This window comes from Aotus nancymaae, unplaced genomic scaffold (assembly GCF_030222135.1).
Source record: "Aotus nancymaae isolate 86718 unplaced genomic scaffold, 86718_ANA_hifiasm-v0.15.2.pri h1tg000076l, whole genome shotgun sequence".
In the NCBI taxonomy this organism is placed as follows: Eukaryota; Metazoa; Chordata; class Mammalia; order Primates; family Aotidae; genus Aotus; species Aotus nancymaae.
The window spans coordinates 11,048,659-11,075,251 of record NW_026988491.1 but is presented as its reverse complement, the minus strand read 5'-3'; the positions used below and the strand labels follow the sequence as shown (position 1 = coordinate 11,075,251).

The 26,593-nt window shown below is 49.9% G+C and overlaps 1 long non-coding RNA gene across 1 annotated transcript in view; it reads right to left on the bottom strand.

Moving 5' to 3' along the window:
- The window catches only part of LOC105733752 (uncharacterized), a 161,058-nt gene extending 134,501 nt beyond the window's left edge, over positions 1–26,557 (bottom strand). Inside the window, exons 1-2 of the long non-coding RNA XR_001111339.2 lie at positions 26,481–26,557; positions 23,564–23,722 (exon numbers count right to left, since the gene is read on the bottom strand). This is a non-coding gene — a long non-coding RNA (uncharacterized LOC105733752). The remainder of the gene's footprint in view (positions 1–23,563; positions 23,723–26,480) is intronic.
- Between the last annotated feature and the right edge of the window lie 36 nt (positions 26,558–26,593).

The window sequence follows — 26,593 nt, the reverse complement described above, 5'->3', positions numbered from 1 at the left end:
CCAGCGAGCTGCAGGGGGTTTCTGTGAAGGAAAGGTGGCTTCCTGAGACCAGGAAGGTGCTGTGGATGGGGGAAGACAGAATCCAACAGAGAAGGCGACCACACGGCGCACGCGTGTGCACGCACGTTCACACACACATACACAGTCCACTTAGCCCAGCACTGAAGTCACTTACAGGGACACACTCAGTCTAAACCCCTCCATCCCATACACAGCCAGGGGCGTGGCTCAGAGGAAACTGACTCATGCCCTCCAAAGCCATGGACAATAACAGCTCCACACTGGCCTTTGTGTTCATTCATGCCCTCCCAACACCCCGCACACATGAACATACACATGCACACAGACACACACACCACTCGCATGCATGGGAAGGGCACGCATCTAGAATCCAGCCCTGGATTCTGGAATTCCTTGCTGCATGGCCTCTCTGGGCCTTAATTTTCCCTCCTGTGTAAGCATGGGGATTGACCCAGATGAACACTAAAGGCCCATTCTCGCTCTATGTATCTGTGACTTAAGATCTGCCACCTGCCCCGGGGATATGCCAGGGATGACCAGGACAGCTGCCACCAAGCCCCCAGGCTCATCATCAGTCAGCCTCTCAAACACACACACGCGCGCACACACACACACACACACCCCATATACCTCCTCACTGTGCTCCCCAAGCCCCTGCCCCCACATCCAATGTCAAAGCAAAAATACACACATGTGAGCAAACGGATGCTGCTGTTCAGGCAAAGAAGGGAAAGACACGGGGGTCCCCAGAGCCCTTCTTCACTTTGTGTCCCCTTTCTGCCATCATAGAGCGCTAAGGAGGCTTCCTCAGGAGAAGAGATCTGTCGCCAGGGCTTTCCCACTGTCTCTGGGGGTGGGTCTGTGAAAAGGGGGATCCTCCGAGGTTTGCTGGGATGGAGAGGAAGGTTTTAGCAGTTCCATCCCAGTGTAAGGACCAACCCCAGAAGTTAAACTTGCACTATAGACTAAAGTCCAGGGCCATCCTGTGTTTCTCCCCTTCCTTCCCCACAGTGACGAGGGCCAGTTTTCAGGCTGAGAGAAATCCAACAGCTTTCCTGAGCTGGAAATTTCAGAACAGCCTGCAAGTCACTCCCAGGTGACCGAAGGTCAAGATGAGGCCCCCGCCTCTGCCTGCGAGTCTCCCTCGATTTGCATATTTCTTGACACTGGCATTTCCTGAGGTTGAGCTCTCTGGGGAGTTCTAGAGAATGGCTAGCAAGGCTTTTTGAGCTTGAACATCTCACCTGCCTTTCCTGTCTTTTGCCTGGGAAAGGAAAGTTATTTTCCCAGGTCAGCAGAGGGCAGAACATCAGCCAACCCAGCCCAGAAGTGCAGGGGGAGGTCATGGGCCCTGGGACAGAATGATGAGAGACAATTCAAGGTGTGCTAACCACAGCCAAGCTGTTCTCAGTCTGGGCAGAAACCCAACTCTACCCCTCTCCCACCCCAATCTCGCCCACCGCTCCGCCACATTCCATACCTAAAGGGATCAAGGATGAGAGAGAAAGGAGGCGGGAGAGGCCCCAAGCAAACAGCCCCCAAGGGGGGCCTGTCCGAACAGAAAAACTAGCTCCAATCTTCTGAATTCCAGCAGAGCGTTTGGGAAGGTGATCAGCGTGCTTCTTTCCCAGCTGCAAGGCCCGGGTTCTGGGTCTGCTTGAAAAAAGCCATCGGGGTGTGGGGTGACATCATCACGGCTGAGAAAGGGCTGGGGGGTCTGGAGGGAAGGAGCCAGGACCGGGACTACAAAGGCATTGCTTCCCAGAGTGGATGATTGCTCATGTCCAGCTCAGACCAATTCAAGAAACTAACCTCCATTGATTTTCTTGGTGGGTCCTTTTTTTTTCAGACTGTTAACAGAAAAAAATTTTAAAAAGCAGAAAACTAAAAAAAAGAAAAAAAAGAAAAAAAAAGAAAATCCTGGTACATGAAATAAAGATTTTTTTTTATAGCTTGGTCCTCACTTCAGTGGATTTCTTTAATTGCTTTCCCAACTCCTGGCATCCTATTTAAAGCAATCGAAAGCTACAGATTCTTAGGGATGGGAAGTTTAGATGCTATGCATTAGGGTGTCCTCCCCACTCTGTAAATCATGAGTTCCCTATTAAATATCCTTTACAGATACTTGCACGCCTCCAGTGACAGAGGGCTCACCCCCTCCAAAGATAGCACCAGCCAGTGCTAAGCAGCCCTCTTTGGCAAAAGTCTTCTCTGCACACTGAATTTTAATCCACCTCTTCCTTCACACTCCAGCAACACTGAATAAATCCCTTCCCTTTTCAGCATGACAGCCCCTCAGATATTTGAAGACAGAGAGCATGACGTCCTTGAGTTTTCTCTTTTAGAATAAACCAGCCCCACTCAACACCCCAACCCCACTCCGGGGTTTCCATTTTCCCCCATGAATGTGTGCAGTTTGGAATGCACATGACCCTGCCAGTTTATTCGGAGGGTTTCCTGCAGAGGGCTGCTCCTCAGGGAGAGGGGGGGCCATGGAGTGGCAAAAGAATCAGGAGGGCCCCTGAGACTCTCTTAACTTGAAGAGATGAGAAAGACAAGATGAGATGCTAACGGGAGGATGTGACCCTTGATGTCAGAGAAAGATCCCATTGGAAGGATGACCAGTCATGTCTGCAAAACAGCTAAGATAGCAGCACTATCTAAGATTCAGGGGCAAGCATGGTCACTGCACAACCTTTCTGGGGCTCAAGAGAAAGGAGATGGCATGCAGATGACACCTGCACACCGCACAGACTTAAGACAAGGTAAGCCCTATATCACGTGACCCAGAAAAGTCTACTTTTTTTTTTTAGAAGGTGCAAACGTTCAAAACTCCCTGTCTAACTCAGCCTCAGGCTGCTGGGGCCACACTGCCAAAACCCCACCAATCTCAATTCTCTCTCTCTTCAGGCTCACCCCTAACACTTGTGGGGTTCAGGGCAAGAGTAGAAAGGGAGGCTCAGTCTTCATAATCTAAGTCTGAAGATTTAATGGCTGCACATCAACCTTAAAAATATGGTCTATCGGCCGGACGAGGTGGCTCATGCCTGTAATCCCAGCACTTTGGGAGGCTGAGGTGGGTAGATCATGAGGTCAGGAGTTCAAGACCAACTGGGCCAAGATGGTGAAAGCCCATCTCTACTAAAAATACAAAAATTAGCCCAGTGTGGTGTTGGGTACCTGTAATCCCAGCTACTCAGGAGGCTGAGGGAGAGAATGGCTTGAACCTGGGAGGTGGAGGCTACAGTGAGCCGAGATCACACCACTGCACTCCAGCCTGGGCAACAGAACGAGACTCCATCTCAAATATACAAATATATATATATATATATAGTCTATCCTCTGTCCTGGCAAATATGTCCTTGTGACAACCTAAAATGTTAGGTTTGAATTTAAAATTCTCAACCTCCTCTCCATTCTGTTCCTCAAAGTGGCAGCATGGGGCAAGCCCACCCTGGAACCCTGTCCACAACCCACCCCTCTTCTTTTCCCACTTCCAGCTCTACTCAGCATATTCAGGGCATCTCCCACCAAGTGGGTGCACACCCCAGCCTGCACACTCAGCTTCCCCAAAACCACTGCTTGAGGCAGGAGGACCCGGGTCCTCAGGCGGACAGATGGCAGCCAGCCCTGGAAGCCAGCTCGGCAGGACTCTTGGAGCAGAAACTCTAAATTGGCAGCATCAGACAGGTGTCTAGAAGAGGGTAGGGCTTGGGGTGAGCACACCGCCTTGGCCTGTGGCCTCCTCCCCACATAGGAAAGGGCTTGGTCTGAGGAGGGCCAGGGCAGGGTCCCCTCTTGCTCTTTTCTAAAGGCAGCACAGCCTCTCTCTCGTTTTTGAATATAGATTTTAACACTCAGGGCCCAGTTTAAGGACCAACTCCCAGAGGGTCAGATAGAGAAGACAGAACTCAGAAGGCCTATCCTTTCATGGAAGAAAGTCACAGCTGGAAACCAGAAAGGGCAAGGGATATGTCCAGGCTTGCACAGTGAATCGGCTTCAAGCAGGCACAAAACCCAAGCCTCCAGACCTTCCAGCATCCCTAGCCAGCTGCCTCGGATGGGGGTTTGAAGCATTCCTTCTTCCTCCTCTTCCATTCATGCTTCAGGCTTAGCATTACCTCCTTGCAGTCATGCTGACTTCACCAAATCCAAAAACTTTAAAGCATCTTCAGGGAGTGAGGGAAGGCGCTGCTGTCTTGGTGAGCGTCTAGACCTGCCTAACAAAGAGTATTGGTTTAGACTGGCTTCCAAGCCTGCTCTGTGAAAGCTGGCTGGCAGCCACCAACTGCCTGCTCCCCCAGGGCATGGCTCTGGAAAGAAGCATTACCGTCACCAGAGGAACTTCGCCCTGCCTACCCTCCTGCCACAGGCTGGGCAGTCACAGACACTCATCCTTCCGTGTGCTAAAGCCAACTCCGATGGGCTCATGCGAGCCAGTCATGGGCAGCTCTTCCCAGCTAACTCAGTATTCCATGACACCACATCAGCAGCTTGAAGTCGGCCATGGTGGGAACATTTACACCACAGCAATGGGCAAATGCTGTGAATCAGGGCTTGTTTTTTCAATGAGGAGCTGGTTGTTAAATATTTACCAGCATACCACTGCATCAATCTGTGGGCATGGTGTGTGACCAGAGGCTCACTCATGGACATCTCAGAGTCACATCCACATCCCACAGCGCATGTTCATGTGTGTATGGCCACATACATGTTCCCATGTGTGCACTTCTGGAATTAGATCCACTCACACAAACATACTCCATCAGTCATCAGCATTTATTAATCACCTGCCCCACCGAGCCCTGAGCTTGCTCCCAAGAATACAGGGATGACAGGGACATGGACTTCCCTGCAGGAAGCTCTCAATAGAGGCAGAGACAGGGACAGGTAAACAGACTCACCAAGAAATGTGATCATGCCGCCACAGAGGGCGGAGGGTGAACTAATGGGGGCGAGGCACATGGAGGAAGTGACACTGGGGCTGAGGACTGCGTGGACCACTGCAGGTGATTCTCCACATGCTTAGTCCCTGTGTCCTTGGAGACCTGTCTATGCACTTCCACACACAGGCCAGCAGACGGGGTGCATGCTGTGTCATAGATGCTCGCGTCTATGTGGACACACGTGCCATGTGTGCATATGTGTGCACCCACGCAGACTCACAACATCCGTCAGAACAAGGGAACACAGCACAAGGTCAGGTGGCCCATTTCTGTCACCAGGTGCGCCCTGCCCTGAAGCAGTGAGTCCATCTTTCCCCCACTCTGGCTCACCCTCTCTCTACCACACTCTCTCTCTCTCTTTTTCCCCCTCTCCCACTCTCTCCTGCTGTGACTCCGTGTTTTTTCTCCCTCCTCCCTCTCCCACCGAGTTACCCGCCTCCGTCTCACCTCATCCACCCTGCTGCGGAAGGGATTCCAAGGGGAATAAGAAGTCAGTCATGTGAAACCCAGGCACCTCTCTCAGTCAGCAGGGCTGGAGGTGGAGACAGAAAGGGACCCTAGATGGGCTCTCTGAGGCAGCCTTTTGAAATGAGACCCACAAGACCAAGAACATGGGCATGTGCGAGGCAGGTGGCCAGGGATGCTGGAAGGTCTGGGTTTGGTCAGAACATCTGACCAAGAACATCCCTCCCATCCCATTCATTCCAGGCATAGGATGACCTGTCCCAGCCCTAAAACAGCTCGAATCTCAGAACCTCACGGGGAGGTAAGACAGGGATGTGAAACTCAGATACCAACCTCAGACAGTTGGTGGGGAGACAGAGGCGGGAAAAGTAGAACCGGAGCTAAGCCGCAGCTTCATGATGTCACTGTCTTACCCAGAAACTTGCAGTGGTTCCCTAGCACCCTCACTGTAAAGCCTTCAAAGCCCTCTCTGGTTGGAAGCCTGTTTATCTATCTTGCCACAGCAAATTGGGATTTATTGAGATTCTACAATGTGTCCGGCACTGCCATATCATGGTATCATAGCCCTGTTAAACAGGCATTATTATCCCATTTACAGATATGAAAGTCAAGGCTCAGAGAGGCAGAATAGTATGAGGGTTAAGAAGGTGGGCTCTGGACCAGGCGCGAAGGCTCACGTCTGTTAATTCTAGAACTTTGGGAGACCAAGGTGGGTGGATCGCTCCAGCTCAGGAATTTGAGACCAGAAGAAAGAGAGAATGAGAGAAAGAGAGAGAGAAGAGTAAGTTAAGAATCAAATAATTATATAATTATAGATTATTATGAATGCTATGAAGTAAATGCATTGGGGCAACGATTTTTAGAATATTAGCTACCCGGGAGGCTGAGACAGGAGTGTTGCTTGAGACTAGGAGTTTGAGGCTGCAGTGCACTACGACTGCACCTGTGAGTAGTCACTGCACTGAAGCCTGGGCAACACAGTGAGACCCTGCCTCTAAAAAACAAAGAGAGAGAAAGAGAGAAATATATCATGGATTAACCTCTCTTTAGATTATTGGAAATTTAGTGGCTTAAAACAACAATACCATTTGATTGTCTCCCACAATTCTGTGGGCTCAGTTGGGTGGTTCTTCTGTTCCGTATGATGTTAGCTGGGCTTGCTGTCATTCAGGGGCTCAACTGGGCTGCAGCAGCCAAGCTGGCTCAAGCTGACTGTTGGCTGGGGGTTCAACTGGGGCTGTTGAGCTGAACACCCCATTTCTCCCCGTGGTCTCTCTGTGTGATATGGGCCTCCCACAGCATACCAGGTGGGTTCCAAGTGGCAGGAAGGAGAAGCTGCCAGTCATCTGAAGGGCGAGCCTTGGAAGCCTCAGTAAATTACCTCTGCCACATTCCACTGGTTAAAGCCAGGGCCAAGGACCGGCCCAGTTCCAGGAGGAAGAGAAATAGAGTCTACTTCTTTTTATTTTATTTTATTTTATTTTATTTTTGAGACAGAGTTTTGCTTTGTTGCCCAGGCTGGAATGCAATGGCGCGATCTTGGCTCATTGCAACCTCCACCTCCCAGGTTCAAGCGATTCTCCCGCCTCAGCCTCCTGAGTAACTGGGATTACAGGCATGTGCCTCCACGCCTGGCTAATTTTGTATTTTTAGTAGAGACAGGGTTTCTCCATGTTGGTCAGGGTGGTCTCGAACTCCCAACCTCAGGTGATCCGCCGCCTCGGCCTCCCAAAGTGCTGGGATTACAGGTGTGAGCCACTGTGCCCAGCCTATCATCTACTTCTTGATAGGAACAGCAGAATACCCAGGAGAGGCCAGGAAGTACTGGGAGCCATCTTTGCAGACCAGCTACCACAACCCCTTTAGACAGAGCACTCAGAGGATACCTCCCTAAGATGCTGAATTTCAGCAGAAATTTGAAGGGTAGGAAGGATGAGCCAGGTAGAAGCAGAGGATGGGAGAGAGCAGAGGGCTCCAGGCAGAGGGAGCAGCACATGCAAAGCCTCTTTTTCTGAGGCAGGAAAGAACCTGGCTTGTGAGAACATCTTAAAGATGACCCAAGTAGTTATCCTGGGTGAGCAAGGGGACAAGTTACACAGGGTAAGGTGGGCAGGGGTCAGTACTCTAATCCCAGGATCCTCAATCCCTGGACCATGGACAGGGCCACATAGCAGGAGGTGAGCAGCAGGTGATGGAGCATTATCCCCTGAGCTCCACCACCTGCCACAGCAGCAGCAGCATTAGATTCTCACAGGAGTGTGAGCCCTGCTGTGAGCTGTGCCTGAGAGAGATCCAGGTTGCATGCTCCTTGTGAGAATCTAACTAAAGCCTGATGATCTGAGGATGTTCCCACCCAGTCCATGGAAAAATTCTCCTCCATGAAACTGGTCCCTGGTGCCAAAAAGGTTGAGGACTGCTGCTTTAATCCAAACGGGAGTGCTTTTGGGTTATATTCTAAGTGCAAGGAGAGCCACTGACCCAGATACAACAGGAAAAATTGCAACTGGGCTTTCCATGCAAACTTCACCCAGCCAGAGCCGGGGCTCAGGGTTGGACACAGTGGCAATGGACCCATATGAGAAAGGCATTTTTCCTCCCTGAAGCTCGTGATTTTATTGGAATTATTTACTTGTAGGCCAGGCACAGTGGCTCACACCTGTAGTCCTAGCACTTTGGGAGGCCAAGGCAGGCAGATCACCTGAGATCAGGAGTTCGAGACCAGCCTGGTCAACATGGTACAATCCCATCTCTACTAAAACATACAAAAATTAGCTGGGCGAGGTGGCGTATGCCTGTAATCCCAGCTACTCAGGAGGGTGAGGCAGGAGAATCGCTTGAATCTAGGAGGTGGAGGTTGCATTCAGCTGAGATCGTGCCACTGCACTCCAGCCTGGGCAACAGACTGAGATTCCATCAAAAAAAAAAAAAAAAAAAAGTGCCCTAGACAGAAGCTTCGATGGAAGTCTTACAATCTTTGCATCTCAGAGCACTCACCCCATGAGAGGCAGCAAGGAAGGGCACGCAGGAGAGCAGGGACAAGAAGTTGGAAAAGTCTGCATTTAAACCCCAGCTCCATCCTTTGCCAGCTGCGTGATGCACACAAGAGATAGCCCCCCTGGGCCTTCATTTCCTCATCTGCAAAATGGGTTCAGTAATCCCCGCATAGGGTTAGCTCAGAGGACAGAGTGGAATGAAGGCTCCTAGCACAGCAGCTGGTGCACAATAGGAGTAGTCACAACCACAGCTGGAATCTATTGAGCTCTCCCTTCATGCCACGCATTCTTCTAAGCACTTTCTGTGTTAATGCTAATGGCAACATTGTGAGATAGGTCTTATTATCCTCATTTTACAAATGAGGACATTGAGTCTCAGAGATGTTAAGGTATGTGCCCAGGGTCACACAGCAGGAATACGGTGGAGCTGAGACAATAAGCCAGGCAGTCCAATGGCGGCAGAGCTCACCTCCTCACCGCCACACTAACCCACTTCTCCAGTAGTGTTCTTCTTGCCTCCTTCTCTTTCCCTTCATCTCTCAATACACTGCTGAGAACCCACAGCTGAATGGAAGCAACTCCCTCTGCAGAGCCAAAAGCCCTGTCCCACGGGCTCATCTCACTCTCGCCTCCTCCCCACCCTTTGCCGCTCTCCTTTTCTGAGCTCTGTCCTCTGCAGTTTATGAAAGCCAGAGCTGAACTCTCTCACAGGACAGCCCTTTAGAGTTCATTGCTTCTGCTGATGGGACTGGCAAAGGATTAACAGAGGTGAGATGCAAAGCTGACCATGAATAACGGGGAGGATTCTTCCCACAGGCTCCTTGAGAACAGAGGCGTGCCTCACTTATCACATGTGTGTGGTACGTGGCAAAGCCCAGTAACCTTATGAGTTGAATCAAGGTGAATTTAATTGAATTGAACTGAAGTGGACTGTAAAGTTGAATGGATGGAAGGTGGGTGGGTGGATGGATGGATGGATGGATGGATGGATACATGATGGATGAATGGATGGATGTTTGAATGGATGGATGGGTGGATGGATGGATGATTAGATTAGATGGACAGATGGATGGACAGAGATGGATGGACGGATGGACAGATGGATGGATGGATGGATAACTGAATGGATGGACAGGTAGACAGATGGATGGATGGACGGATGGATGGATGACTGGATGAATGAGTGGAGAGATGGATGATTGGATGAATTGATGGATGATTGAATGATGGACAGGTGGATGGATGATTGGATGGATGGATGGATGACTGAATGAATGGGCAGGTGGATGGATGGATAATTGGATGGATGAACAGGTGGATGGATGAATGGACGAGTGTGCCCATAGCTGGTAGGGAATTCTGGTAACTGCAGGTACAGAGGTAGGAATGCCCAGGGTGTGTTGGGAAACACTGAATAAATTAGTGTGATTGGAGAAAAGGATTCATGCCAGGGAGATGCAGAAAAAGAGTAACTATGCACACTCTCCCTCCTATAGGAAGAGGTGGAAGCACTGAGGGGTGCTGTACAAGTTGTGTGCTCCGTCGCTGCTGGGAAGGGAGGCGTTAACAGCAGGATGGTTCCTGGCCAGCTGCAACCAGGGTGACACTGACAGATTACAGTGTGTCCTCCGCACTAATAACACTGCGGCGTCCTCCTCCTGCCGTTCCCCAGCCAGCTCCAACTCCAGCTCCAGTGGATCAATACCAAAAGGCGCACACTGAAAATCCTCAGCCAACTCCCTCCAAGGCTTGGATGCTTCAAAGCACAGAACTGCAGAGTAGAAGGACCTCAGCGATCAGCTTATTTCCTGGACTGGGGGCTCCCTGGGGCCAGGGCTGGTGTCCTACTGACCTTGGCATTCCCGGCCCCATTACAGGACCAGGCAAGGACAGCCCTCTCCCAGAGTTTGTTGAGTGAAAGAATCTACCTCCTGGCCGATGTGAGTCCTCACAAACACATCTGTGTGGCTCATAGTCCCTCAGCCTCTACTTGCATACCTCCAATGCCAGCAGGCTCTCAACCTCCCCCAAGCAACCAGAGCTTTCTCTATTGGAAAGCTCTGATGATAAAATCGTCTTCCCTATTCTGAACTAACCCCTCTTCTTTTATTTGTCCCTGGTCTTCTATTTCCCAATTTCTTCCTTTTCCCTGGACACCTCTTTCCCCCTCTCCCAAACCATCCAATATCCCAGTCCTCATTTCCTGGGGTGCTGAAGTCAAATGATTAAGGGGAGGAAGAAGGGAATTAGCATTCATTGAGCATTCTCTAGGTGAGACATGTCAGGAACATCTCACGTGCTGGGTGTAGTGACTCACGCCTGTAATCCCAGCACTCTGAGAGGCTGAGTCGGGAGGATTGCTTGAACCCAGGAGTTCAAGGTTGCAATGAGCTATGATCATTGCCCTCCAGCCTGGGCAACAGAGTAAGACCCTGTCTCAAAAAAAAAAAAAAGAAAGAAATAAAAAAGGTCTCATGTCATTCCCATCTCACAGATGAGGACTCTGAGGCTCAGAGAGGTTAAGGAACCCCCCAGAGTCACACAGCCACACAGAGGCAGCTGGGGCTGTGCCATTCCAGACCCCAGGCACACAGGATGGATGTTTCCCACATCTTCTTGGCCTCAGATGAGTCTAGAAAGGACATAAATGATCCCGTAATACCCTGAGGGACTTGCTCAAGGTCACCAGAGCAAAGGGGCTGCCCAGATCGGGGGTCTTCCCCCACAGCTTGTAGCTTCCCTCCCTCTCCCCACCCAAATAGCATTTTGCAGGGAAGAAAACCAGGGCTCCTTGGAAAAACAGCTGATTCTAGGACTGGGGCAGAGAAAGAACAAGAGGAGGCAGGAGCATCTTGTTCTTCCAGGAAGCCAGGAAGTGAGCAGACTACGAGGACTGGGGCACAGGCTCAGGATCCTCAAGGAGCCGTTTGTGCATCAAAAGGAATGGGAGGACACCAACTCCTTATATATCAACTGGCTTCTAAAGGGGAAGTGAGATGGCTGGGCACGGTGGCTCACACCTATAATCACAGCGCTTTGGGAGGCCGAGGCGGGTGGATCACCTGAGGTCAGGAGTTTGAGACCAGCCTGACCAACATGATGAAATACGATCTCCACTAAAAATACAAAGAATTAGCCAGGCATGCTGGCAGGCACCTGTAATCCCAGCTACTTGGGAGGCTGAGGCAGAAGAATCGCTTGAACCCGGGAGGCGGAGGTTGTAGTGAGCCAAGATCACGCCACTGCACTCCAGTCCAGGCAACAGTACGAGACTCCATCTCAAAAAAATATATATATAAATAAATAAATAAATAAAAGGCGAACTGAGAACCATGCAAAATGATGTATATTACATTATATTACATATAACATGTAAAGTATGTATATGCATGCATGTACAGGTGCCCATCCTGCCTGGGCGAGCTCTGCACACCATGGATGCTTGCTCAGATGCCGTCCTGAAAGCCTCTGGGGAGGAATTCCAAGCCCCCAGCCCACCCCAGCCCGGCATCTCCCAAGCCTTTCCTTGCCTTTCCCTCCACAGTGAAGACCAACAGGGACGATGGGCTTCCATAAGGCTCTGACCTGCGCCGATGCCTAAAGAGGGACTGACTTGCCCGAAATCCCCACTGGGCACTGGGACCAGACCTCCCGGGCTCCTGAGCCCCTGGCCTCCCTCCGGGCCCAGACCTAGCTTCCCGGCTCGTGTGCATGGCATGGTGGGCCAAAACTGCTTCAGAGTCAGGATGAGCCTTAGAGAAGTGCCGTCCCAAGCCTGCAGGCTGCCTCTCTTCCTTGTAGCGTGCCTCCAGCCCTGCCAAACCCCTGGCGGCTATGACAGCCCCAATAGCAGCTGCTCTCCCCTCAGGCCCCTGAGGTCCCCATTTCCTGTCTCCATCCGATCACCTCACCCACCAGTCCAGGCCCACACCGTCATGCTCATGCACACAGACCTCTTGATGTCTACATCCCTGCCCCCTGCCATCCTCGGCCCACCCTCCAAGCCCACCCACCCTTTGCCCAAACCATCATTTAATGGCGACACTTGTCAAGCTCTCAAAAACTGTCAAGATCTAAACCCACTCTGCCTCTTCCCAAAGCCCACATCTGTAGTTAACGGGCACTTGTCTTTTCTTGCCAATTGTATTTATGTCTATATAAAACATCTCTTACAAAACAAACAGGCACAATCTCTAGAAAATAAAAAACACAAGGAGTTGTAAGAGTGGTTGCCTCTGGGGGAGGGAGGCCTGGGAGCAGGGCCATAAGAAGAGCAACCTCACTGGGGACTTTAGCCTTTTGAATTTTGTACCCCATCCATGAAAAACCCACACACCTCTGCTTTAGTAAAGGTGACCATTAAAAAAACAAAAAAGATGGCCGGGCGCAGGGGCACATGCCACTTTGGGAAGCCGAGGCAGGCGGATCATGAGGTCAAGAGCTCAAGACTATCCTGGCCAACATGGTAAAACCCCGTCTCCACTAAAAATACAAAAATTAGCTAGGAGTGGTAGCGTGTACCTGTAGTCCAAACTACTTGGAAGGCTAAGGCAGGAGAATCATTTGAATGCGGGAGGCAGAGGTTGCCGTGAGCTGAGATCGCACCACTGCACTCCAGCCTGGTGACAGAGTAAGACTTTGTCTCAAAAAAAAAAAAAAAAAAAAGACAGGTCCTGACTCCACTAGTGCTAGTTTTATGACCTTGAAAAAACTTATGTCTGCATCCCAAGTCTCAGTTTACTTGTCTATAAAATGGGGATGATCATAGTACCTGCCTTATGAGACAGATAATCAATCAGTGTCCAAGAAGTGCTCAGATCCACAAAATAATCAGAGCTCAGGAAACATGAGTGACGGTCCTCTCTTTGCCCACCTTCTCCATGGAACTCTGAGCTCCTAGCACAGCTCCAGCATGGTGATTCCCTGACAAATACAAGATGCAATTCACATCTCAGGATAGCTTTCAAGGCCTTCCCTGACTGGCCCCACTCTTTCCTACTGCATCTCTTACCCATCCTCAAACGCATGACTGATGCCCTTTGACAGCTCCTGACCGTACACACCCCACTGCCCCCGACGCTTTCCATCCTCCAGTCCTCCAAGCCTTTCTTTGTCTGGAAATCTGCAAACTCATCTCATCCTTCGAATCCTGCAAAAGGTCCCCTCCTCTGTGTAGCCCTCCCTCTGCGCCTGCTAGACTTGGTTACCCTGTGGCACTCAGTACGGACTTCTGAGCAACTCAAACCAAACCGTATTGCTAGCTCTTTGCCCTCCATCTTCTCCACTGCTCTGGAAGCTCCAGGGGAACAGAGGCTGTGTTTGCATATCTGTATTCCTAATGCTTAGCATGTAGCAGGTGCTCAGAAAATGTTTGTTGAATGAATGAATGAATCATTCCTGACCACTCAGCCACTTGGCGCCTTCAGGCACTGAATTTATGGTGAGTCATTCATGTCCTGCAAATGCTGCATGGTGAAGGTAGTGACCTCTTCTCTTTGCAATCTCCAGCCTAGAAGCTGCCTCTCTCAGCCCACACACGCCGAGAGAGCCTTGCAGGAGCTGTTCAGCATTGCAGCCTACAGGGAGCCCCGGCCTCTCCTCTCCCTGCCACAGAGGCCCGAGGAAGGCCTCAACCAGGAGTTGTGCTAGGAGTGGGGACAGAAAGACAAATAAGATACAATCCCTGCCCTCACGGATGAATAACAGCGTGGAGGAGACAGATGCCTGGGTCTGCCTCCTTCCATCCACCACCTATAATTCATCAAATGCCTATCATGTGCCTCTCCACTCCATGCCTTTACATAAGTTTTATCACTCTCTGTGCCTCAGTTTCCTCCTCAAGTGGGGTGGAAAGACTCACCTGATCTAACACATCAGGACTACTTGGCAGATAGAACCAGATAATCCATGTAAATTGCTCAATAAACTATGAAGCCCTGTACTAATGTCGTTACTGCTGTTATTATTAATATAGCTTAACTTAACAACATTGAATAACTGAAGCCCTCCCCTCAGCAGTCAAAGTGGCTTGCACATAGTAGGTGTTTAATTGATCTTTGATGCATTGAAATGCCGTCCCGGGACTGGGCATGACTTTTCATGAGTTGTGGAGCAGCGCCATCGTGTGGCCACAGTGCAGAACACAGACCTTCTGGCAGAGTGCACGAGGGACCCAACGGGGAAGGGGGCTGCTGAGGTCCTTTTAGGACAAATGCAAGGAAAAGTCAGTTTGACACCACGGAGCAAGGAGAAGTTTCTTCGCCCTTACAGGTGGTACAGGCTCAGAGTATAAACAGGTGCAACAAGGGTTTGAAACAGCATTATGGATTCTCTATCAAGTAGTTTTTGGGAGATATGAAGCACCTGGGGAACAACCCGACCACGTGGTCAAAGCCTGCTGCTCTGGGCTGGCCCTGTTCCACAGGTGCTGTTCATTCTTCATCTAAGAAGACTTGAGGCCAGGTGCGGTGGCTCACACCTGTAATCCCAGCACTTTGAGAGGCCAAGGCGGGTGGATCACTTGAGTGAGGTGTTTGAGACCAGCCTGGCCAATATGGTGAAACCCCGTCTCTACTAAAAATACAAAAATTAGCAGGAAATCGTTTGAATCCAGGAGGCAGAGGTTGCAGTGAGCCAAGATCATGCCACTGCACTCTAGCTTGGGCAATAGAGTGAGACTCTGTCTCAAAAAAAGGTAGGGGGCTGGGCATGGTGGCATACACCTGTAATTCCAGCATTTTGGGAGGCTGAAGTGGGTGGATCACAAAGTCAGGAGTTTGAGACCAGCCTGACCAACATGGTGAAAGGAAACCCATCTCCACTAAAAATACAAAAATTAGCCGGGCGTGGTAGCGTGCACCTGTAATCCCAGCTACTTGAGAGACTGAAGCAGGAGAATCGCTTGAACCTGGGAAGCGGAGGTTGCAGTGAGCCAAGATCACACCATGGCACTCCAGCCTGGGTGACAAAATGAGACTCCGTATCAAAAAAAAAAAAAAGAAGAAGACTTGAACTTGGCTGTGCCACTCACAAGCTGTGTGACCTTGAGTAGACTGTTGCCTTCTCTGGGCACCAGTTGTTTCATCTGTGTAATGAGGTCATGATCCCTGCACCAGTCACCTCAGAGAGTCATTGCGAAAATCAAATGGCTTAAAAGAAGCGCAACAAGTTTAGAAATAGTCAAGTGCTGACCAGGCGCGGTGGCTCACACCTGTAATCCCAGCACTTTGGGAGGCCAAGGCGGGTGGATCACGAGGTCAAGAGATCGAGACCATCCTGGTCAACATGGTGAAACCCCATCTCTACTAAAAATACAAAAATTAGCTGGGCATGGTGGCATGCACCTGTAATCCCAGCGACTCAGGAGGCTGAGGCAGGAGAATTGCTTGAACCCAGAAGGCGGAGTTTGCAGTGAGCCGAGATTGTGCCACTGCACTCCAGTCTGGGCAACAGAGCAAGACTCTGTCTCAGAAAAAAGGAAAAAGGAAATGGTCAAGTGCTGTACAAACACGATGAGTGGTGATCATTACAATTTCCAAGAACAGCAGTAACAGGCATTGACTGAGCTCCGCACTGTGCTAAACCCTTTAGCACATAATCTCACATATTTCCCACTAAACCTTACCAAATAAGTACTCCAAGAGGCCTATTTTGTAGATGAGGACATTGGGGTTCAGAGGAGTTTGAAATATTGCCCAAAGTCACACTGAACTAATAAGGAGAAAAGTCAGGATTTGAACTCAGGACAGTGGGACCTCCCCAAAGTGAGGGAGTCTTGATAGTTCCAGCCACAGAAATGGGACTTACAGGGAGCCCCTGATAGGCAGGTAGGTGCCTCAAAGAAAACAAAAGAATTGTTGACATTTCTCCTCTTTTGCCCAGGAACTTCTGCTTCCATCCCATTTCTACCCCAGTACCCGCCATGACCTTGGAGCCTCCTTCGGAGAGGGAAATCCCTGGGCTCTGCATTCAGGGTCCTCTCACAGCCAAAATCAGAGAATCTCAAAGGATTCCCTTGCAGAGTCCAAGCCTGACCGAAGGCTGTGCGTGCTCCTTTAAGGGACTGGCAAGGGCAATGTGGGGGTGGACCCCCTTCAAGGTCACTGTTAAACAGATGGTGCCAAAATCTATTGGGAGAAGGTGGCTATTTGTCAACGATCATAATAACCCTCACACATCTAGAGTCCTCTCGCTTGCGCTGATGAGATGTCTGAGATTCCCCTGTCCATTTTCTCAGCATTTGGCCCTCAGAATGCTGAGATCAGAATCCTTAGCCCCACCTTACAGATGAGGAAACTGAGGTCCAAGGCAAGGAAGTGACTTATCTGAGGTCATACTACAAGTAAGAGGCAGAGACAGGTCTCAAGTCCAAGATTCCAGAGCACAAATCCTCCTCTAACTCCCGCGGAATCCAGAGACAAGGGGAGGTCAAGTGAACCAAAACTGTTTCTGGTTGACAGCGCTGGTTCTAGAGAAAGTAGTCCAGAAATGTTTCTGGTTGGTAATCCTAGTTCTAGCCCCACTTCTGCCATCAGCGGGCTGTGTGAGCCCAGACAAGCCACCGGGCCTCGGTGGCTTTATGGCAGAGATTCCTCGTGAGCTCTGACTTTGCGTCCTTTATTCATGTCCTTGAGCCATAAAGATGAGGGTGTTCAGCAGCATCTGCAGGTTTTATAGAGAAGCAGCTGTGACTTCGCTTCCCTTGGGAAGCTTTTCCTGACTGCCCAAGGCTGAGTTATTATTGCTCATTGTGCTCTCACAGCACCCACAGTGTTGCATTGCAGTTTATCAGCAAACTCCCAGAGGCCCAGGCGGCAAACGCGCATGACTATGAAGAAGGCTAAATATGGGGTAATAAGGAGTAGTGGGGACTGAGGCAAAGTAGAGAGCCCCTGGCCAAGGGGGCAGCTCCTATTCAGCTCCAGCTTCTTCTCATCACGCAGGAAGGCCAGCCTGGTGTTGCCAGATCTTAAGAGAAGCCAGGGAGCAGGCGCGGTGGCTCATGCCTGTAATCCCAGCACTTTGGGAGGCCGCAGCGGGTGAATCACCTGAGGTCAGGAGTTCAAGACCAGCCTGGCCAATATGGTGAAACTCTGTCTCTACTAAAAATACAAAAATTAGCTGGGCGTGGTTGTGGGCACCTGTAATCCCAGCTACTCGGGAGGCTGAGGCAGGAGAATTACTTGAACCAGGAGGCAGAGGTTGCAGTGAGCTGAGATCACTCCACTGCATTCTAGTCTGGACGACAGAGCAAGACTCTGTTTCAAAAAAAAAAAAATCTGGACTTTTAGGTGAAATCTGCTTTTTAAACAGACTTAAAATATATTTCATTAAGGACTTTATAGATATTGCAATCCCTGGATTAGCCATATCTAATTTCCCCATTAGACTCTGGGTTACTTGGCCTGGCAGCACTTTGGGAGGCTGGGATAGGTGGATCACTTGAGGTCAGGAGCTCGAGACTAGCCTGGACAACATGGTGAAACCCCATCTCTACTAAAAAATATGAAAATTAGACGGGTATGGTGGTGGGCACCTGTAATCCCAGCTACTCAGGAGGCTGAGGCAGGAGAATCGCTTGATCCCAGAAACGGAGGTTGCAGTGAGCCAAGATCACACCACCACACTCTAGCCTGAGTGACAGAGCGAGACTCCGTCTTGAAAAAATGAACAGAGATGAGAACAACACCATGCTGCCAAAAGCGGAGGCCTGAGGTTCAGAGAGGGGCACCTACTAGCCCACAACTATACGGCCAGATCAAGCCAAAATCCATGTTTATCTTTGGCCCTAAGACACCGAGTCCCAGCTTCCAACAGAAGAAAACATATGGAGCAGGGAGAAGGAGCCAAGGAGAGGCCTGGTTATTGCTCATCCCATTGAAACAGTCAAACACCCTCTAAACTAGCTAAATGGTTCCAAAGGAAATGGAATCTATTTTGTCTCCTGTCGCCAGGGTTGCAAATCCTGATATATCTCAGGCCACGGCAGCGAAGCGGATGGCTCAGCACTTGGAGACGTGCCCACACAAGGCAGGAAGTAGGGTGGATGATTCAACAGGTGCCTCTCTATTCTGAGAACTGGTCCTGTGATGGGTGAGTGTACATGCAGCTGAAATAAAAAATAATTTTGAATGCGGACCGTCAGAACGTACAGCAAGCCTCCCTGTCTTCCGGGGGACTGGAAGCCTTCTTTGGGGCTTTCATCTTTCCAGGTTTTCTATTTCTGAAATTTTGCTGAGACAACAAGGTTCTTGGGAGGCTGGGGTGGGCTGGTGACTCAACAGCTTCCCTTCCTATTGGTACATCCTCCAACAGGATGATAAAATGGCTGCCGTTCTACCTGGGACACCATGTTCCTTGCCTCATCTGCAAAATGGGGGTAGTGATCTCTGCTTAACTGAGACAGAAAAGTTTGGTACAGATAGCACAGGTCCACAATTTCTCATCTGAAATCCTCGAGTCTCAATGTGCTTTCTTTTTTTTTTTTTTTTTTTTGAGACGGAGTTTCGCTCTTGTTACCCAGGCTGGAGTGCAATGGCGCGATCTCGGCTCACCGCAACCTCCGTCTCCTGGGTTCAGGCAATTCTCCTGCCTCAGCCTCTTGAGTAGCTGGGATTACAGGCACGCGCCACCATGCCCAGCTAATTTTTTGTATTTTTAGTAGAGATGGGGTTTCACCATGTTGACCAGGATGGTCTCGATCTCTTGACCTTGTGATCCACCCGCTTTGGCCTCCCAAAGTGCTGGGATTACAGGCGTGAGCCACCGCACCCGGCAATGTGCTTTCTATTTTTATTTATTTATTTACTTTGAAACACGGTTTCACTCTGTCACACAGGCTGGAGTACAGTGGCGCAATTTTGGCTCACTGCAACCTCTGCCTCCCGGGTTCAAGCAATTATCATGCCTCAGGCTCCCGAGTAGCTGGAATTATAGATGCATGCCACCATGCCCAGCTAATTTTTATATTATTAGAGATGGGGTTTCACCATGTTGACCAGGCTGGTCTCGAACTCCTGACCTCAGGCGATCCACCCACCTCAGGCTCCTAAAGTGCTGGGATTACAGGCGTGCAGCCACCACATCCAGCCTCAGTGTGCTTTATAACTTGGAATTCTTCGGATTCCTGAAAGGTTTTAGAGTGGATCTACCGCATATCAGGTGACAAGCCAGTGAGCTCTGGAGCAATATTCCATAAACCCTTTCATTTTTCTGCAGCAAAATGTATAAATATTCACGCTAAGTGGGACAAAATAAAGACTATAAATAACCTCACATCCAATTCATATCAGATTTGCCATCAAATGCTTGCCCTGATCTCATGAAAAAGCTTTAGATTTTCAGAGCTTTGGAGGTTTGGGAATTGCGCATGGAGAGCGCCAGCTTTGGTTTCAGGCACACCTGGGTTTCTGTTCCAACTGCACCCTTACCAGCTGGTTCACCTGGGGCAACACATTCCTCCTCTCTGAACCTCAGTGTTCTCATCTATAAAATGGGGTGATAGTTCCTATGGTGCTTCTTAGAAAACACGCAAGGAAATGCAGGTTGCCACCCTGGAAGAGAAGCCGGCCACACTGACAGGTCCCAACGAGATGAATCCACCACAGGATATCTGGGATATATCTGCACACAAGGCAGAGACAGACTTCCCTTTGACCACACATAAAGCTGACGCATAGCAGAAGATCCATTTATTGTTGGAGAGCACAATAAATACCAAGCCGGGCGAGGTGGCTGAGGTGGGTGGATCACGAGGTAGGAGTTCAAGATCAGCATGACCAACATGGTGAAACCCCATCTCTACTAAAAATACAAAAATTAGCCAGGCGTGGTGGTGCACACCTGTAATCCCAACTGCTCAGGAGGCTGAGGCAGAAGAATTGCTTGAACTTGGGAGGCAAAAGCTGAGGTGAGCCCAGATCATGCCACTGCACTCAAGCCTGTGCTACAGAGTGAGACTTGGTCTCAAATAAACAAATAATTACCCCACCAATAGAATGGAGCACCTCTGTCAGCCTAACCAGCACATGCTTCCCTACAGCACAGGTTCCATGAGGATCCATGGTATCATAGCACTGCTTGGTGGGAGGGAGTCAGAATAAACAACAGCATTAAGAAGCATTGATCTGCCGGGCATGGTGGCTCACGCCTGTAATCCCAGCACTTTGGGAGGCCGAGGTAGGCGGATCACTTGAGGTCAGGAGTTCAAGACCAGCCTGGACAACACGGTGAAACCCTATCTCTACTAAAAATTCAAAAATTAGCCAGGCATGGTGACAGGCACCTGTAATCCCAGCTACTCGGGAGGCTGAGGCAGGAGAATTGCTTGAACCCGGGAGGCAGAGGCTGCAGTGAGCCAAGATTGCACCACTATACTCCAGGCTGGTGACAGAGCAAGACTCTATCTCAAAAAAAAAAAAAAAAAAAAAAAAGTGTTTATCACAGAGCAGCTTGAAGCCCCCTCTCTCTTTTGGGGGGACAGTCTTCCCTAGAAATGGGGATGATGCCTGGGTCAGAGCAAGCAAGAGCCTGTGCCCTGGACAATGCCAGCCCTGGCTCTGTGACCATCCCCTTCCTATACGCCCTCTACTGAGGGACTCCTCCATTCACTCTTTCTCCAAAGAAGGTGCAAGGTAACCGACCAGTTTCCCCTTGATAAACCAGGATCATATTCCAGGCCTCCCGCTCTGAGCCAGATTCCTGCAGAAACTTTGCCTGGCATTGATGTACCCCATGCTCCTCAGTCATGTTCGCAGATAACCAAACTGACGACTCTTAGAAAAGGCCAGTCTGGGTCAGGGAACATGACTCACACCTGTAATCCCAACACTTTGGGAGGCCGAGGCAGGTGGATCACCTGAGGTAGGGAGGTTGAGACCAGCCTGGCCAACATGGAGAAACCCTGTCTCTACTAAAAATACAAAAAAATTAGCCAGGCGTGGTGGCAGGTGCCTGTAATCCCAGCTACTCAGGAGGCTGAGGCAGGAGAATCACTTGAACCTGGGAGGTGGAGGTTGTAGTGAGCTAAGATCACACCATTGCACTCCAGTCTGGACAACAGGAGCAAAACTCCGTCTCAAAAAAAAAAAAAAAAAAAAGGAGGCCAGGCATGGTGGCTCACACCTGTAATCCCAGTGCTTTGGGAGGCTGAGGCAGCCAGATCACGAAGTCAGGAGTTCGAGACCAGCCTGACCAACATGGTAAAAATGCAAAAATTAGCTGGGCATGGTGGCACACACCTATAATCCCAGCTACTCAGGAGGCTGAGGCAGGAGAATTGCCTGAAACCGGGAGGCAAAGGTTGCAGTGAACTGACATGGCACCACTGCACTCCAGCCTGGGCGACAGAGTGAGACTCCGTCTCAAAAAAAAAAGGAAAAGGCCAGTGTACATCCACCCCTAAGATGTCCACGACAGTATCTCCCACTCCACATACTTGCTCCAGTACCTTTTGCTTTACCCAGCAAGAAATTGTCTCTGTCCTCCCTCGCCCTTGACTCTGGGCAGGCTTATGACTCACTTGGAACCAACAAGTTACAGGCATGGGAGTGATGCTGCATAATTTCGCCAGCTTGCTCACCAGAATCCTTGTTCTAAACTCCCCACGTGGACTCACTAAACAGAGAGACCCTGAGACTAACTGGAGAGAGAGAGAGAGAAAGAGAAGCTCCATCCACACCAAGCTATAAAGCAAGAGAGACCCCAGGTCAGAACCACCCAGCCAAGCCCTCCCCAAATTCCTGACCCACAGAAACTAAGAGACATAATAAAAAGACTTGTTGTTTTCAGCCACTAGCTTTTGGTGTGATTTGTTACACAGCAGCGGATAACCAGTAACAGAGGACCATTTTCTTTCCCTTCTGACTAGAGTGACCATATCTCCCAGTTTAAGTGGCACAATCCCAGTTTACACCTTTTAACTGCCATAATTATTGATAGTAACCCCTTTCTCTCCCCCAAAGTGCTCCAATTTGAATGGTAAATCACATACCCCCCTACATTTGGCCAAGTTCTCAGAACGCACTTCAGGTCCTGGCAACAACTCTTCACGCACAGTCTAGAATAATCAAAATGCATGAGGTGCCTTGCAGAGAGAGTGTTTGAGAAATCGATGCTGCTTCCTTCTCTTTCTCCTAATTCTGTACTGTCTGAATGCTCAGCAGTATTTTGCCCAGAAATGGCTTCCGGCTCAGTGGCTCACGCTTGTAATCCCAGCACTTTCGGAAGGTAAGGCAGGTGGATCACCTGAGGTCTGGAGTTTGAGACCAGCCTGACCAACACGGCAAAACCTAAAATACAAAAATTACTACTAAAAATACAAAAATTTGCTGGGTGTGGTGGTGGGCGCCTGTAATCCCAGCTATTCGGGAGGCTGAGGTGGGACAATCACTTGAACCGGGAGGTGGAAGTTGCAGTGAGCCAAGATCGTGCCACTGCCCTTCAGCCTGGACGACAAAGCAAGACTCTGTCTCAAAAAGAGAGAGAGAGAGAGAGCTTCAGGAGCAGGCTCAGTCCCCTCACAGTCCCCGGGATGCTCTCCCCCAACAAACCTGCATCCTCCTGAAAACAGGATACCTGTTACTGACACAGCTCCCAGGCAAGCCCAGGGCTGCCTCTTTCACCGGAGTGCTCTCAGTAAGCCCCTCCCATGGGGAAATTCTGGAGCTGCCGCTGATATTCAAGACGGAAGGCTCTGAGGTCCTTAGAGAGAGCAGGCAAGAGACAGAGGAAGGGCCAGACAACCCTGCAACTGTCTTTGTATTTCTCTCTCTCGTTTTCTGTGGGACGGGAATTTGGGGTGGGCTTGGCTGGGTGGTTCTGCCCTGCGGTCTCTCAGGAAAGGCCTTCTTCACCACCCCTCTAAGGATGGAAGCTTCTGAGTCCACAAAACTGCTCTCAAATCCTGGCTCCACCATTTGTTCACTGAGCCAAGTATTCAACTGCTCTGAGCCTCTTTCTCCCCACCTGCATGAATGGGAAGGTCCATGGCAATTTCAAGGAACTTTTAGAAAAAATCAAAGATGAAATTATTTATATAAAGCCCGTAGCACCGTGCCTGGCATAGAGTAAGCAGTCAATCAATGTTACTTTCTTTTTTAAGACACAGGAGCTTACTATTAGAAAATGCGCCTGTCTTACCTGAAAGGGATGGGGCAGGACAGGACAGCAAGAAGAACCAATCGGCCGGGCGCGGTGGCTCACGCCTGTAATCCCAGCACTTTGGGAGGCCGAGGCAGGTGGATCACGAGGTCAAGAGATAGAGACCATCCTGGCCAACATGGTGAAACTCCGTCTCTACTAAAAATACAAAAAGAATTAGCCGAGCGTGGTGGTGTGAGCCTGTAGTCCCGGCTACTCACGAGGCTGAGGCAGGAGACTTGCTTGAAACCGGAAAGCGGAAGTTTCAGTGAGCCGGGATCGCGCCAGCGCACTCCAGCCTGGCAATAGGGCGAGACACCGTCTCACGCACAAAAAAGAAAGAAAGAAAGAAAGAAAAAAGAAATGCTAGAGCAGCAAGAGTGTATCCAAGCATGATGTGAGATGGGAGTAAAAAGCGATAGCATTCAGCCGGGCGCAGTGCCTCACGCCTGTAATTCCAGCACTTTGGGAGGCTGAGGCGGGCAGATCACGAGGTCAAGAGATCAAGATCATCCTGGCTAACATGGTGAAATCCTGTCTCTACTAAAAATACAGAAATTAGCTGGGCATGGTGGCACACACCTGTAGTCCCAGCTACTCAGGAGGCTTAGGCAGGAGAAATGCTTGAACCCAGGAGGTGGAGGTTACAGGGAGCCAAGATCGTGCCACTGCACTCCAGGCTGACAACAGAGCAAGACTCCATCTCAAAAAAAAAAAAAGATAGTATTCAAGATGTATTGTGCACGTAGAATAAAGAGAACTTAGTGAGGATCTAAATGTGGTAGTGAAGAGAAGAGGAACTACGAATGATGACTGATGTTTTCACTGGGAGCAATTCACCAGATGCCATTAACAAAAATTAGGGGGGAAAAAAATGAACAGTTGGGAGACAGCTTAGGGAAATAGGTGCTGCTGTGGGCATTCTCATTTTTCAGATGAATAAGCAGGTTTTGAAAGGTTGAATAACCTGTCCAAGTTCACCCAACTGATAAGTGGAATTACTAAGTCCTTTCACATATATTTATTTTCACCCTCACAGCACCCTCTAGCATCTCCAATTTACAAATAAGGAAACAGGACCAGGGATGTGAAGGCCACACATAGCTAGAAAGTGGCAGAGCCTAGACATCAGATATGTCTAATGACATACCTTTTCTAAGAAAGGAGACATGCCAGAAGGCTGAGGAAATCTATGCCGGATAGAAAGGATCTGAGGTTTGAATAAAGTCATGCCCTCAGATTCTCTTTCATTGTTTTAAAGTTCCGAAACAAACACACCAAGAGGAACCCCATAAGCTGGGAGTTGCTGAGAGGGCAGCACTGTTATCTAGTGCAGTAGATATCTAGTGACTTCCTGAGTCATCACTTCGGAATCTCAGTGAATGCGGAGTTCCTGGGTTCCAGCATAAACATATCTGTACAATCTATCAAAGTGAGACTCAGAATCTGAATTTTTAAAAATACCATCCTGGTCAAGTGTGGTGGTTCATGCCTGTAATCCCAGCACTTTGGGAGGCTGAGGCAGGAGGACTGCTTGAGCCCAGGAGTTCAAGACCAGCCTTCGCAATGTGATGAGACTTTGTCTCCACAAAATTTTTTTTAAAAATTAGCCAGGCAGCCGGGCACAGTGAAAATCCTTTATGTACTAAAAATACGAAAATTGGCCAGGCATGGTGGTAAGCACCGGCAATCCCAGATACTCGGGAGGCTGAGGCAGGAGAATTGCTTGCACCTGGGAAGCGGAGGTTGCAGTGAGCTGAGATCGTGCCACTGCACTCCAGTCTGGATGACACAGCAACACTCCATCTCCGGGGGAAAAAAATATTAACCAGGTATGGTGGCATGCACCTGTAGTCTCAGCTGCTCCGGACACTGAGGCGAGAGGTTCACTTTAGACCAGGAGTTAGAGGCCAGCCCAGGCAACAGAGTGAGACCCTGTCTCTACAAAAAACAAAAAAAATTTTTTTTTTTTTGGAGACGGAGTTTTGCTCTTTGTTGCTCAAGCTGGAGTGCAGTGGGGCGATCTCGGCTCACTGCAACCTCGGCTTCCCGGGCTGAAGCGATTCTCCTGTCTCAGCCTCCGATTAGCTGGGATTAGAGGCATGCGCCACCACACCCGGTTAGTTAAGAGTTTCACCATGTTGGCCAGGCTGGTTGCGAACTCCTGACCTCAGGTGATCCTCGTCTTGGCCGCCGAAAGTGCTAGGATTACAGGCGTGACCCACCACGCCTGAAGCAAATTTTTAAAAATAATTAGCTGGCCAGGTACGATGGCTCATGCCTGTAATCCTAGCCCTTTGAGAGGCCCAGGTGGGTGGACTGCTTGAGCTCAGGAGTTTGAGACAAGCCTGAGCAACATGGTAAAACCCCATCTCTACCAAAAATACAAAAATCAGGCAGGCATGGTGGTGCGTGCCTGCGTCGACCCAGCTACTCGGGAGGCTGAGCTGGGAGGATCGCTTGTGCCTAGGAAGTCGAGGGTGCAATGAGCCGTGATCCTGCCACTCCATTCCAGCCTGGGGAACAAAGCTGTCTCAAATAAATAAATAAAAAGTGTAACAGAAATCTCTGCCCTGCAATTAAGTTTTGAGAACCGTGGAAGTATGGTTTGAACTCTGGCGGCTAGAACCCTAAACTAGCAGTGTGATCTAGTCAGGTCACTTGGCACCTCTGAGCCTAAAACCCCGACAGACCGCCCCCTGCGCTGAGAAGCACACTAAGCACGCGGATAGAGCAGGCGGGGAGTCGCGGATGACTGAGATACACGGAGACCGAGGAGTGCCGCGAAGCATTGTGGGACACAGAGGGGCGCCAGCCGCTCCCTGCCTCCAGCTTCGATTGCGCGGTCGCCACTTTTCAATGATAAACACCCTCTTTGAGCTACCCCAGATACCGCCAGACATAATAGCAATCACACCTCTGGCGTCCGGACGCCTAGTAGGCTATTGATGACACCTCGCAAAGCTCATTAACGGATTTCCGGGTGAACCTTCGCTTTACGGCTCGTGAGTTCTTCCGCCCAACCCAGAG